Genomic DNA, 14,083 nt, shown 5'->3' on the forward strand with positions numbered 1-14,083 from the left:
ATTAGAACTGCCCAGTCAGTTAAATTTGGAGTGTCTCATTTCACAAATAAAGAAATTAGAGCTTATAAATATTACATATCTTGCACAAAGTCATATATGGTTATTATACTTAGCTCTGATGGAATGCTGGGTAAATGATAGATGCCTTACAGATGTTACTTCTCATACACATGACTCAGAAGGTCTGAGGTTTTGGAGGCAAATTTTTATTGAATTGTGTGTTGTTAAAAAAAGTGTGCAAATTATGTGTCCTTGAATTCTCTGAAAATGAATAACCACTTTGTATAACCACTTTCCCAATAAAAATATCAAACGTACCAGTGCCCTAGAAATATAATCTTTATCACTCTTCGCGTCAAAGTAAGCACTAGCTTGATTTCTGTAGTCATCAATTAATTGTACCTGGATTTGAATGTTTAAATCAATAGATTCATTTATGTTCCCTCTTGTGTTTGTGATAATCATCTATGTGATTCTGAATAGTAGGATTTCACTATTTTCATTGCTGTATATTACTGTATTTTAATAATATATTATTCTATAATCATTGTACGTGTTTTTTCCAATATGGGCTCTATTGAACAGTATCATTATAAACAATTTGCCTATATTTTTTTTCAGTGAATATATGTATGCATATCTTTTTGGGTGTATATTTATAAATAGAATTGCTGAATCAAGGGTATATCCATAGTCAACTTTAATAGACAGTATGAAATATTTTCTAAAATTTCCAACTTATACCAGCAGCAGTGTGAGAAAGTTCCCATTGGTAAGTATTTTTGCCTAAAGTTGTTATCACCAACATTTTCCTTTTCATTTTACGTATTCTAGTGGGTAAGGTATCTCTCTAAAGCCTGATGATGTTAAACATCTTTCCAAATGGGCCATGTATGTATTTCATTGGTCAGGTGTCTGTTTACACTTTTTCTTAGTTTTTTTGTTTGTTTTTCTGTCTTTTTAAAACTTATTTGTAAAATTTTTATAGAGTGATTTTGTATTTTGACGTTGTTATTTCCAGTAGCCATACTGTGATCATTCATTAATTCTAATAATTTACTTATAAATATTTTGTGATAGTCTGCACACACAGTCATCTTGCCTATGAATGATAGTAGGTTTTTCTTCCTTCCCAGTGCTTATATCCTTCTATCTTTATTTTTTATTTTTATTTTTTGCCTTTTTATCTTTCCCTTAATGCACTGGCTAGGACTCAGGCATACCTGTTAAGAGTGATAGAAAAAAGTCTTAAATGTTTTCCAGATTCAAGGTGGAATAGAGGGCTCTTTAAATGGTTTACTATTAAATATAATGTTTGCTCTAATTTTTTCTAGATATAATTCTTCCTATTATGAAAATTTGCCAAGAGTTTTTGTCTTCTTTGGTTGGTTGATTGGTTCTAATTAGGAACAGATATTTTTTTAATTAGTAGACTTTAGTTTTTTTAAAAAAAAATAGATTTACATAAAAACTGTGTACATCCTACAGAGAGTACCTGCAAACTCCTATATATCCCTACACACACACACACACACACACACAGTTTTCCAATATTAACATCTTGCATTGGGTTGTTACATTTGTTACAATTAATGAATCAATATTAATATATTATTATCAATTGGGGTTCCTGGGTGGCTCAGTCAGTTAAGCATCTGACTTCGGTTCAGGTCATGATCTCATGGCTTGTGAGTTCAAGCTTTGTGTCGGGCTCCTAGCCAACAGCTCAGAGCCTGGAGACTGCTTTGGATTCTGTGTCTCACTCTCTCTCTGCCCTCCCCCAGCTCACACTTGTCTCTCTCAAAATATAAATAAACATTAAAAATTTTCTAATATATTATTATCAACTCAAATCCATATTTTATATTTGCTTTTTGTGAAGTAAGGTTCTATAGGTTTTAACAAGTGCATAATGCCATGCGTTCACAATGGTGAATTATCATACAGAATATTCTGTCATGCAGAATAATTTACTATCCTTAAAGACCACTGTGCCTTATCTGCTTATCCCTCCTCTACCAGAAGGCTTGGCAACAACTAATATCTTTTATATATACATACTTAAAGTGAGTTTCTTATGAACAACATGTAGTCTTGTTTATTTTATTCACAATAACAGTCTCTGTCTTTTCATTGGTGTGTTTAGACCATTTATGTTTAAAATGATGATATAGTTGGATAAATATCTACCGTATTTTTTATTATTTTTTATTTATTGTACTTGTTCTCTGTTTCTTTTTTAACTTCTCTTTTTCTGACTCCTTTGGTTTTATTTGGGCATTTTGCATGACCCCCTTTTCTCTCCTCTCTTAGTATATCAATTGCAGTTAAAAAATATAAATCTGGAGTTTGAAATATACATTAGCTACTAAGCTAAATCCATTTGTTAATTACATGGTCCCACTTCACATGTAGTGCGGATGCCTTACAAAAGAGTATCCCTATTCTTCTCTCTAATCTTTTATAACACTGCTGCCATTCATTTAACTTATCTATGTGCTATAATCACGTGATACATTATTGCTCTTATTAATTTGAATGTTTAGTAGATAAATAAGATTAAGTAAAATGGAAGACTTTATTTTACCTTTATTTTCCCTCTAATGTTTTCTCTCTCTCCCTATAAAGCTATATATATATATATATTTATATATTATATATTTATATATATATTTATATATATATTTATATATTTATATATTATATATTTATATATTTAATTTATATATATTAATATATATATTATATTTATAAATATATTTATATATATTTATATATATATTTATATATATTTATATATTTATATATTTATATATTTATATATTTATATATTTATATAATATATATTTATATATATATATATAGCTCTCCCTATAAAGCTATATATATATATTTATATATATTATATATATTTATATATTTATATATTTATATATATTTATATATTTATATATATATTATATATTTATAAAGCTATATATATATTTATATATATATTTATATATATATATTTATATATATATATAAATATATTTATAATATATTTTAAATATATTTTCATTATAAATATATTTAATTTAATATATATAAAATATATAATATAAATATATGTATAATATAAATATATTATATTTTATATATTTATATTTATATTTATATCTCCAATTTTTTGGACCTATGTAATTTTCCTTTCCCTGAAGAAAATTTTTAATCATTCTTTTAAAGCAGGCCTACTGGTGTCACATTTTCTCACTTTTGGTTAGTCTGAGAAAGTCTTTATTTCTCATTCATTGTTTGATAAATGTTTTTAATGTTTGTTTATTATTGAAGGAGAGAGAGACAGAGCATGAGTCCGTAAGGGGCAGAAAGAGAGGGAGACACAGAATCCGAAGCAGGCTCCAGTCAGCTCTGAGCCCCAGGTGGGGCTCGAACTCACTAACTGTGAGATCATGACCTGAGCTGAAGTCAGATGCTTAACCGAGTGAGCGACCCAGGCGACCTTATTTCTCATTCATTTTTGAAGGAAATTGTGACTCTATACAGAATTCTATGTTTTGTTTGTTTGTTTTACTCTTCTTATTTCGACAATTTATTTCACTCTGTGTGCTTCTTGTTTCTGAGAAGTCCGATGCAGTTTTTTATCCTTCTTCCTCTAAAGGTAAGCTGCCCTTCCACCCGGGGTTCTTAGACAATTTTTCTCTTTCTTTGGGTCTTGCAATTTGAACATCATCTGTCTATTGTACACTTTAAAATATGTATCCCATTTGGTATTCTTTGAGCCTCTGAATCTATGGTTTGATGTTTGTCAGTAATTTTGTAAAATTTTCAGCCATTATAACATTAATATTTATCTAATTAATTCTTTCTTTTCCTTCGATTGTTCCCATTATACATATGTTACATCTTTTTAATTGTCTTATAATTCTTGGGGCCTGTCTTTTTCATTCTTTTGTATCCTCTTTGTTTCCAGTTTGGGAAATTTCTATTAACAAATCTTCAAGCTCCCGCATTATTTCCTTGGCCATGGCCAGTCTACTGCTGAACCTATCAAAGGCATTGTTCATTTCTGTCACAGTGTTTTTGATTTCACTTCGACGTTATGTTTGGCATTACACTTTGATGCTTTCTTAGAGCTTCCACTCTGCTTCTTACAGTACTCATCTGTTTCTGCATATTCCTTCCTTTTCCATTAGAGCCCTTAGCATAATAATCATAGCTATTTTAAATTATTTGATAGTTCCAACCACTTTGTCATATCTGAGTCTGATTATGATTTTTTTTTTCTCTTTTGAGACTATTTTTTTCTTGCATTTTACCATGACTTGTTTTTGTTGCAATCTGGACATGATTTATTGAAAAACAGAAACTAAGGTATTTAGGGCTTTAGTGTGAGGTTTTATGTCAATCCTGCTAGAAATTGGACTGTGTTTAATGTTTCCTGTGCCTTTAGGTGCTAGAGGCTTCAATTTTCTCCAGTTTTCTTTTTATTCTACCCTGTTGACTTTGGGATTCCTTAGTAATTCCTTCTTAAATAGAGTCTGCCTTGCAGTTCTCTGAGTCATAATCTCTTATTATACTAGAGTTCTGTTTATGTGTTGTTAAGGTATTGGGGAAGTTTTCTGTACTGTAATGATTAAATATTGGTTTTTGTTGCACATGGTTCCCTGGGCTGTGACCTTCAGGAGCTTTTCTTGGACATGTTCCCCCACACACACTTAATTTTTTTTTAATATTTACTCATTTTTGAGAGACAGAGCGTGAGCAGGGGAGGAACAGAGGGAGAGGGAGACACAGGATTTGAAGCAGGCTCCAGGCTCTGAGTTGTCAGCATAGAGCCTGACACGGGACTCAAACGCTTGAATTGTGAGATCATGACCTGAGCTGAAGTTGGACACTTAACCAACTGAGCCACCCAGGTGCCCCTGTTTTCTCCCCTTTTATGTGACTGGAAATGTAAAAGACTAGAATTGTCTAATTGCACTTTCCCTGGTTAAATGAAACTCCAGTGAAGTCATTTGTCTTAGAGGACAGTCCTTCCTTATGGAAAAAAAAAACTCTGGGCATACATATTTCAAAATGGTTACATTTCCTCTACACTCTCTGAAATATGAAGGAATTTTTCCAACTTAGTTGTATAGGGTGTAAAATTCCGGTCCTTGGGCACAGTGACTCTTAGAACTACATGTGCAATTTCTCAAGGGGTAATGGGAAGGATATATGAAAACAATAAAGGAAAGACCTGGGAGGTAGTCGATGCACACTGTAAAATTTAATCAAATGGTGAGTCATATTAAGTTGATCATTATTGTAAACCCTTCTTATAAATGAGAAAATTGATACTTTGAGATGCAAATTATCATCTAATTGCAATACTCTCCTAAGCAACATACTGAAAAAACGTATAATCTTCTATATTTATAAATGCTCTGTTACATAAAGGCTATCTTATACTATTTTCTTTTAAAAAAGATTGTATCCTTTTTCATCAAACATAACCCTTGAGAAAAATACTCAATAAAACTTTACATAGATGATTAAATTGTTGTTTTATGACAGATTGTCTATCTGGGAATGTTTGGTATTTGGTCACACAAATTGATAGGCAGATACTTGATTGAGTTAATGATTCTTCCAGGGAGATGTCTTCAATTCTAAGGAAACGGCAACCACAATGCTAAAGAATAATAGCCACTCAGCAAGACAACTTTGCTTGTATATTCATTTTATTTTTCTTATTTGTTGTTGTCTTTTAAACCTTTTTTCATGGTGTATTAAATTCCATTCATTGAGGTGCTGAATTCTCTACTACATAGAGGTAAAAGAAAGGCACAGAAATCAATCTCTGGAATGGGAGGAACTTAGTAAAGTTGGTTTCCCTCTGAAACAGTAAAAATAAAGTCAGACCAACTAAAATCATAATTTCAGCACTCTGGCAATCAAGAGAAGATACTGCAAGAACACAAAATAATTTATCCAAGAAAAATTACTAACACTTTATAAAACAGTGGGATCTCTAAAGTTTTCTCTATTTTCACTCTATTCTCACTCTATTCTCACTCCCCTCTCTTCCCAGCCCAATGGTGTGGCAACCAAATTCCCACAGCACTGCAGACGATGGAGGAATCTGATTGCTTTTGGAACTTTATTAAAGCACAACCCCCAGAGCATAGTCAGTTTGTTGTTCAAGCTTGGGATGTGCATAAAAATCAAAATGTGCCGGCTCTTGGATTTGAGTCAGAACACAGCTTGTGTGGGGTAGGGTGCACTTAACTTCATGGCATCACTTAAACAATGGCAAACGACTAACCATATCTCAACTTCCTAAGGTCATGATTTCAGTTGGGACAAACAAAAGCCTGCCTGAGAATTTAAAGCAGTCCTGTAGAACTAGACAAAAATAGGGAACTTCAGAAATCTCTAACAAATTCCTGGAGACCTAGAAGTTTTCCCAAGGCTATATGAATGTTCAGGAATGTCCTGGGAAAAGAAAAAAAAAACAAACACTTACCACTAGCTTACCTTGAGGCCCTGTGTAAGAGAAAACTGAAAGCTAAGTGAAAGTAAAACTTCCATCTGAAGTTTGAGACTGTGCTTTTCCACACAGACCCTCTTGGAAAAAGGCAGAAGACATACAGGACAAGGCGTTTTAAGGAAATATTATGAACATTCATTATATGGTCTCTAAATTATACCAAGCAAGGTATGACTCCTAGGAAGCCAGGTTGAAAAATAAAAACAAAAAGTAAAGGGGGGGGGGTGGGATTTGCACGGAACTCAGTGGACAAACACTAAAAAGAACTCAAAATAGAACTGGTTCTAAGCAATAAGTAGCAATAAGAAATATGACAATAAAAGAAGCTAACAACAAAAGCCTGTGATGTGATGGTGGAGAGTTCTAAATACAGAGTTGTTTCAATATATTGTCTAATATATCAAGTTTTCAATAAAAAAATTACAAGACATGCAAAAAAATAGGAAATTAAAACATGGAAAAATACAGCCAACAGAAAATAACCCAAGGTGGGGAGGGTTGTGTGGCAGATTCTGAACTTAGTAGGCAGATCCTTTGAATCAGCTATTATGAATATATTCAGATAACTAAAGGAAGCCATATCTGAAGAATTAAATAAAAGTATGCCAATGATCTCTCACAAATAGAGAATATCAATAGCGAGGTAGAACTTACAATAAAAAATGAAATAAGAATTCTGGAGTTGAAAACAATAAAAATATAAAATGAAAACAATGAAAAATTAAAACACAGGTTCACTACAGCAGACTGAGCTGGCAGAATAAAGAATTAGCAAATATAGATACATAGAGACTATCCAGTCTGAGTAGCAAAGGAAAAAAGAATGTAGAAAAAGGAACAGAGACTCAGATCCCTTTGAGACCAGTAAGTGTACCAACAAAGACACAGAAGAAGTCTCAGAAAAAGAAGAGAAAAGGGTGGAAAAAGTACTTGAAGAAATAATGACCCAAAAAGCTCAAATTTAATGAGAAACATTAATTTTCACATTCAAGAAGCTCAACAAATCCAAGTATAATTAATACAAAGAGATCCATGTCAACATTTCATAGTAAAATTGGTGAAAATGAAGGGCAAAAAAAAAAATTGAAAACAGTAATACAAATTAGTTTTTGGGTGTGAGGGACCCTTAATAAGATCAACATATGATTTTTCATCAGAAATTGTGGAGACCAGGAGAGAATGGAACGGCCCTAGAAAAGATTGTTAACCAAAACTGTCTTGCAAAACTCCCATCCAAAGTGAAAAAAATTAAGATATTTCTAGATAAACAGTAACAGAGAAATTTTTACTAGCAAAGTCACTTTTCAAGAAATACCATGGAAGTTCTTTATACTGAAATGAAAGGACATTAGACAGCAACTCAAACCCATATTATACAATAGAGAACAACAGTAAGCATATAGATATTGTGAAAGAAAATATGCATTTTTAAAAGTGTTTATTAATTTTTTTTGAAAGAGAGAGAGCATGAGGAGGGGAGGGGCAGAAAGAAAGGGAGAGAGAGAATCCCAAACAGGCTCCACACTGTCAATGCAGAACCCAATGAGGGGCTCAAACCCATGAATGGTGAGATCATGACCTGAGCCAAAATCAAGAGTCGAACACTTAACCAACTGAGCTACCCAGGCATCCCTTTGTTTTGTTTTTAATTTTTTTTAATGTTTATTTATTTTTGAGACAGAGAGAGACAGAGCATGAACGGGGGGAGGGGCAGAGAGAGAGGGAGACACAGAATGGGAAGCAGGCTCCAGGCTCTGAGCCATCAGCCCAGAGCCCGACGTGGGGCTCGAACTCACTGACCGCGAGATCATGACCTGAGCCGAAGTCAGTCGCTTAACCGACTGAGCCACCCAGGCACCCCAGTTTTGTTTTTTGCAAATCTTTTAATCTTTGTATCTATTCTAAAAGATAACTGAATAAAACAATCATTACAAAACAATGCTGATGAGCATGCAATGTGTAGAGATGTGATTTGTATACAAATAATATTTTAAAAGGAGAGTAGATGAAGATATATTAAAAGAAATTTTTCTATAATATTGAAATTAAGTTAGTTTTAACCTGAATCACATTGTTTTAACATGCTGATTGGCGTCTCCAGGGTAACTATTAAGAGCAAATCTAAGAAAAATATACTGCCAAGGGAATTAAAAAAATGCACAAGAAAATGTTTGTTTAACAATAATTAAAGCAGCAATCATAGAATAGAAGAATAAACAAGAAATAAAATATATAGAAAAATCATTTTAAACATGGTAGATTACAACATCCTTTCTTATTAGAAATTATGTTAGGGGCGCCTGGGTGGTTCAGTCGGTTAAGCGTCCGACTTCAGCTCAGGTCATGATCCCACAGTTCATGGGTTCGAGCCCCACATCAGGCTTTATGCTGACAGCTCAGAGCCTGGAGCCTGCTTTGGATTCTGCATCTCCCTGTCTCTTTGCTCCTCCCCCACCTGCATTCTGTCTCACTCTCAAAACTAAATAAACATTAAAAAATTTTAAAAAGAAATTATGTTAAATGTACTTGGATTAAACACCTCAAAGGCAGAACTTGGCAGAATAGACTAAAAAATAACACACGGCCCTTTTATATGCTCTCAACAGAATGCATACTTTATTTTATTTTACTTTATTTTATTTTAGGGTTTATTCATTTATTTTGAGAGAGCGAATGTGCATGCGTGTGTGTGTGAGCAGGGGAGGAGCAGAGAGAGAGAGGAAGAGAGAGAAAGCCACACAGTCTCCTCACTGTCAGCTCAGAGCCTGACACGGGGCTTGATCTCATGAACCATGAGATCATAACCTGAGCCAAAATCAAGAGTCAGATGCTTAACCAAGTGAGTCACCCAGGTGCTCCCAAAAATGTGTATTTTAGATACAAAGTCAAAAATTATTTGAAATTAAAAGGACACAGAAAGGATATACTATTCAAACAGTAAACAAAAAAGAGATAGAGTAGCTACACTAATAACAGACAAAAGAGTAAGAATTTGTTAATTGAAACAAAGAAGGGGATTTTATTATGATCAAAGAGTCAATTCATTCTGAAGATATAAAAGTTATAAATGTAAATGCTTCTAACAAGAATGCTACAAATTACAGAACACAAAAACTGACAGAAGTAAAGGGAAGAGTAGACAATTTAAAAATAATAATTGAAAATTTTAATACAACCCTTTCAAAAATGGACAGAACAAGGCAGAACAAGGCAGATCAACAAGAAATAGATAACTTGAATGTGCTATAAACCAACGAGAAACCAAGAGTGCTAGAAACCAAGGAGTTCTAGTTCTAACAACTAGAATACTTCATTCATTCAACAGAAGTAGAACACATATTGTGAAATACACATTGATCATTCTCTGGAATCAGTAGTATTCAAGAAAATAAGACAATTGTAAGTAAATTTAAACTAATTGATTTGATATGAAGTATTTTCTCCAACCATAATGAAATTAAATTAGAAAACAGCAGAAGAAAATTTGGAAAATTCACAAATGTGAAAAAAATTGAAAAGAACACCCCTGAAAATCAAAAGACAAAGAAGATGCTACATGGGAAATTAGAAAATATTTGGATATTGGTGAAAATGAAAACAAAGCACACAAAACAAATGGGATGCAGTCAAAGCACTCCTCATAGAGCAATTTGTAGCTATAAATGCCCACCTTAAAAAAAGAAAAATCTCAGATAAAAACCCCATCTTCCACCTTATAAAACCAAAAAAAGAGCAAATTAAACCCAAAAAGCAATAGAGAAGAAATAATAAAAATTAGAGTAAAGATAAATAAAATGGAGAGAGGAAGTTGGAAAATAGAGACCCAAAAGTTCATTCTTTGAAAACATCAACGAAATTTTTGAAAATTTAACCAGATTGACCAGCAGAAAAATAGTGAAGACTCAAATCTCAAATTACTGAAATCAGGAATGAAAATTAAAGAGGGGATATCAGTACTTTCCTTGCAGAAATATAAATGATAAAGAAATAGTGTGAAGAACTCAGCATCAACAACTTAGGTAACTTAGATGAAGTGGACAATTTACTAGGAAAGATGCAAACTAATGAAACTGATGCAGGAATAAATAATAGTTGGAGATAATAATAGCCATAGAACAAGCAAAAAGATTGAATTAGGAATATAAAATCTAGCCCCTTCAAACAAAACAAAACAAAACAAAACAAAACAAAAATCAAGGCTGACATGATTCAATGATGAGTTCTACCACATATTGGAAGATGAGTTAGTATTTTTTTCTTATAAACTCTTCCAAAAAAATAGGAGATGGAGAAATACTTCTGAACTCATTTTATGAGGACAATATTACCCTACCCCACTACGAAAATCAGACAAAGACATCACAAGAAAAGGAAACTACAGGCAAAAATCCCTTTTGATTATAGATATATAATACAAACATCAACAAAATATAACAAATCCACCAATATTTAAAAATATATTACACACTGTGACCAAATATATTTTATCTAAGAAATGCAATTTTGGTTTAACATTTGAAAATTCACCATATTAATAAAATAAAATAAATTAAAATTAAATAGAATGAAGAGAGACTACATGAATTATGGGAGAGCATGAAGGAAGCAATCTATGCCCCAAAAAGATTCAATCCAAAAATACCTTCTTCAAGATAAATTACAAAAAAGATGTCTAAAATAAAAGACACAGTTGTAAAAGCAACAAGAGAGAAAGATTTCCTCAAGTAGAAGGAAGGCTATTAGTGAATATCTTTGCAAAAACCTTGCAGGCTAGGAGAGATTCAAAGTGCTTAATGAAAACAAACAAGCAAACAAAAACAACCTGTAAAGGAAGAATATTTTTTACCTGGCAAGCTGCTCCTTAGAAAAGAAGGAGAGCTAAAGATTCTCCTAGACAAACAAAAGCTTAGGGGTTTTATCATTACTAGACTTGCCTTACAAGACATATTGAAAGGGGTTCTTCAAGCTGATATTGAAAGACACTAATTAGTAACATGACAACATGAAAATATCAAACACACTGCTAAAGGTACATATACAGTCATATTCAGAATACTCTAATACCATAATGAGCTGATGGGTTGATCAATTAACTGTGGTGTAGAAGTTAAAGGATCCAAGTAGCTACAGCAATTTAATAGGTACACAATATAAAAAGATAAAAATTGGGGCGCCTGGGTGTCGCAGTCGGTTAAGCGTCGGACTTCAGCCAGGTCACGATCTCGCGGTCCGTGAGTTCGAGCCCCACGTCAGGCTCTGGGCTGATGGCTCAGAGCATGGAGCCTGTTTCCGATTCTGTGTCTCCCTCTCTCTCTGCCCCTCCCCCGTTCATGCTCTGTCTCTCTCTGTCCCAAAAATAAATAAACGTTGAAAAAAAAATTAAAAAAAATTAAAAAAAAAAGATAAAAATTATGACATCAAAAACATGAAATGTGAGGCGGGCTAACATGATAGAGCTTTTGTATGTTGTCAGCTTAAAATAGACTAGAAGATATTTTAAGTAAGCCTCATAGTAACTACAAATCAAAAACCTACATTAAATGCACAAAAGATAGACGAGAACCAAAGCATACCACTGCAGAATATCATCAAGGCACACAGGAAGGCAGCAAGAGAAGAAGAAAGGAATAAATGAAACAACCAGACAGACAGTTAATAAGACATTATTAGTAAGTTCTACCATGTCAATAATTACTTTAAATATAAATGGTTGCAATTCTCCAATAAAAGGCATAGAGTGGTTGAATGGATTCTGTATGCTGTTTACAAGAGACTCACTTCAGCTTTAATACACAGAAGGTCAAAATTAAAGGATAGAAAAAACATTTAATGCAAATAGACTGTAAGTCAAAAATTTTAATAGGAGACAAAAGTCATTATATAATTATAAAGGGGCTAGTTCTTCAAGAGGACATAGAAATTGTAAATATATATACCAAAATATATTAAACAAATACTAACAAATCTGAAGGGATAGACAATGCAATGCAATACAATACAATACAATACAATAGTGATAGAGAACCTCAGTACATCATTTAAAAAAAATTGATTCACTTTTGAGAGAGAGAGACAGAGTGTTAGCAGGGGAGGGTCAGAGAGAGAGGGGGAGACACAGAATCCGAAGCAGGCTCCAGGCTCTGAGCTGTCAGCGCAGAGCCTGATGTGGGGCTTGAACCCACGAACCATGAGATTGTGACCTGAGCACAAGTTGGACTCTTAAACAGACTGAGCCACCTGGGTGCCCCTTCAGTACATCATTTTTAACTATATATATGTATGTATATATACATACATACTTACATACATACGTACGTACATACATACACGTATATATCATCCAAACATAAAATCAATAAGAAAACACTGGACTTGAACTATACTTTAGATCACATGTACCTAACAGATGTATAGAGGGTATTCCATCCAACAGCAGCAGAATACACATTTTTCTTAGGTGCACATTCTCTAAGATCATGTGTTAGATCACAAAACAAATCTTAACAAATTTAGGAAGATTGGAATAATACCAATTATCTCTTTGACTACACTGTTATGAAACTATAAATCAGTAACAGGAAGAATAACAAAATTCACAAATATATAGAAATTAAAAAGCACTTTCTAACAACCAGGGTATCAAAAAATAAATGAAAAGGTAAATAAGAAATGTTTTGTAACAAATGAAAATGGAAGTACAAAACTTATGAGATACAGTGAAATCAATTCTAAAGGGAAGTTTATAGCAATAAAAACTTACATTAAGAACAAAGAAATGTCTCAAATAAACAATGTAATTTTGGCCTAACTTTAACCTAATTCAGGGAAGTAGGAAAATAAGTACAAAGTCTAAAGTTAGCAGAAGAAAGGAAATAACAAAGATCAGAATAGAACTAAAAGTAAAAACAAAAGAAAAAGAACTAAAAGAAAACTAAACTAAAAGAAGAAAACAACAATAGAAAAGATCAATGAAATCAATACCTGTTTCTGTAAAGATTAAAAAAAGACATACCATTAGCTAGACTAAGAAAAAAGTGAGAGAAAACTCAAATAAATGAAAACAGAAATGAAAAGAGACATTATAGCCAACACCACAGAAATACAAAGAATCATAAGAGATTAATATGAATAACTATATGCCAAGAAATTGGATAACATAGAAGAAACTGATAAATTCCTAGAAACATGCAATATAAAGAATAAATCCCAAAGAAATAGAAATTCTGAACTGGCCAATAATGAGAAAAGCAATTGAATCAGTAATCAAAAAACCCTCAACAAAGGACACCCCACAACCTGATGGCTTTACTGGTGAATTCTACCAAACATTTAAAAAAGAATTAATACCAATTCTTCTCAGATTGCTCCAAAAAAATGAAAGAGAATGGAATACTCCCCAAATCAACTTATGAGGCCAGCATTATCTGATACCAAAGTCAGATAAAGACACCACAAGAAAAGAAAATCACAGGCCAATATCCTTGATGAACATAGATGAAAATGTTCTTAACAAAATGCTAACAAGCTGAATTGAACAGCACATTAAAGGAT

The sequence above is a fragment of the Felis catus genome, chromosome D1 (assembly GCF_018350175.1).
Source record: "Felis catus isolate Fca126 chromosome D1, F.catus_Fca126_mat1.0, whole genome shotgun sequence".
Taxonomy (NCBI): Eukaryota; Metazoa; Chordata; class Mammalia; order Carnivora; family Felidae; genus Felis; species Felis catus.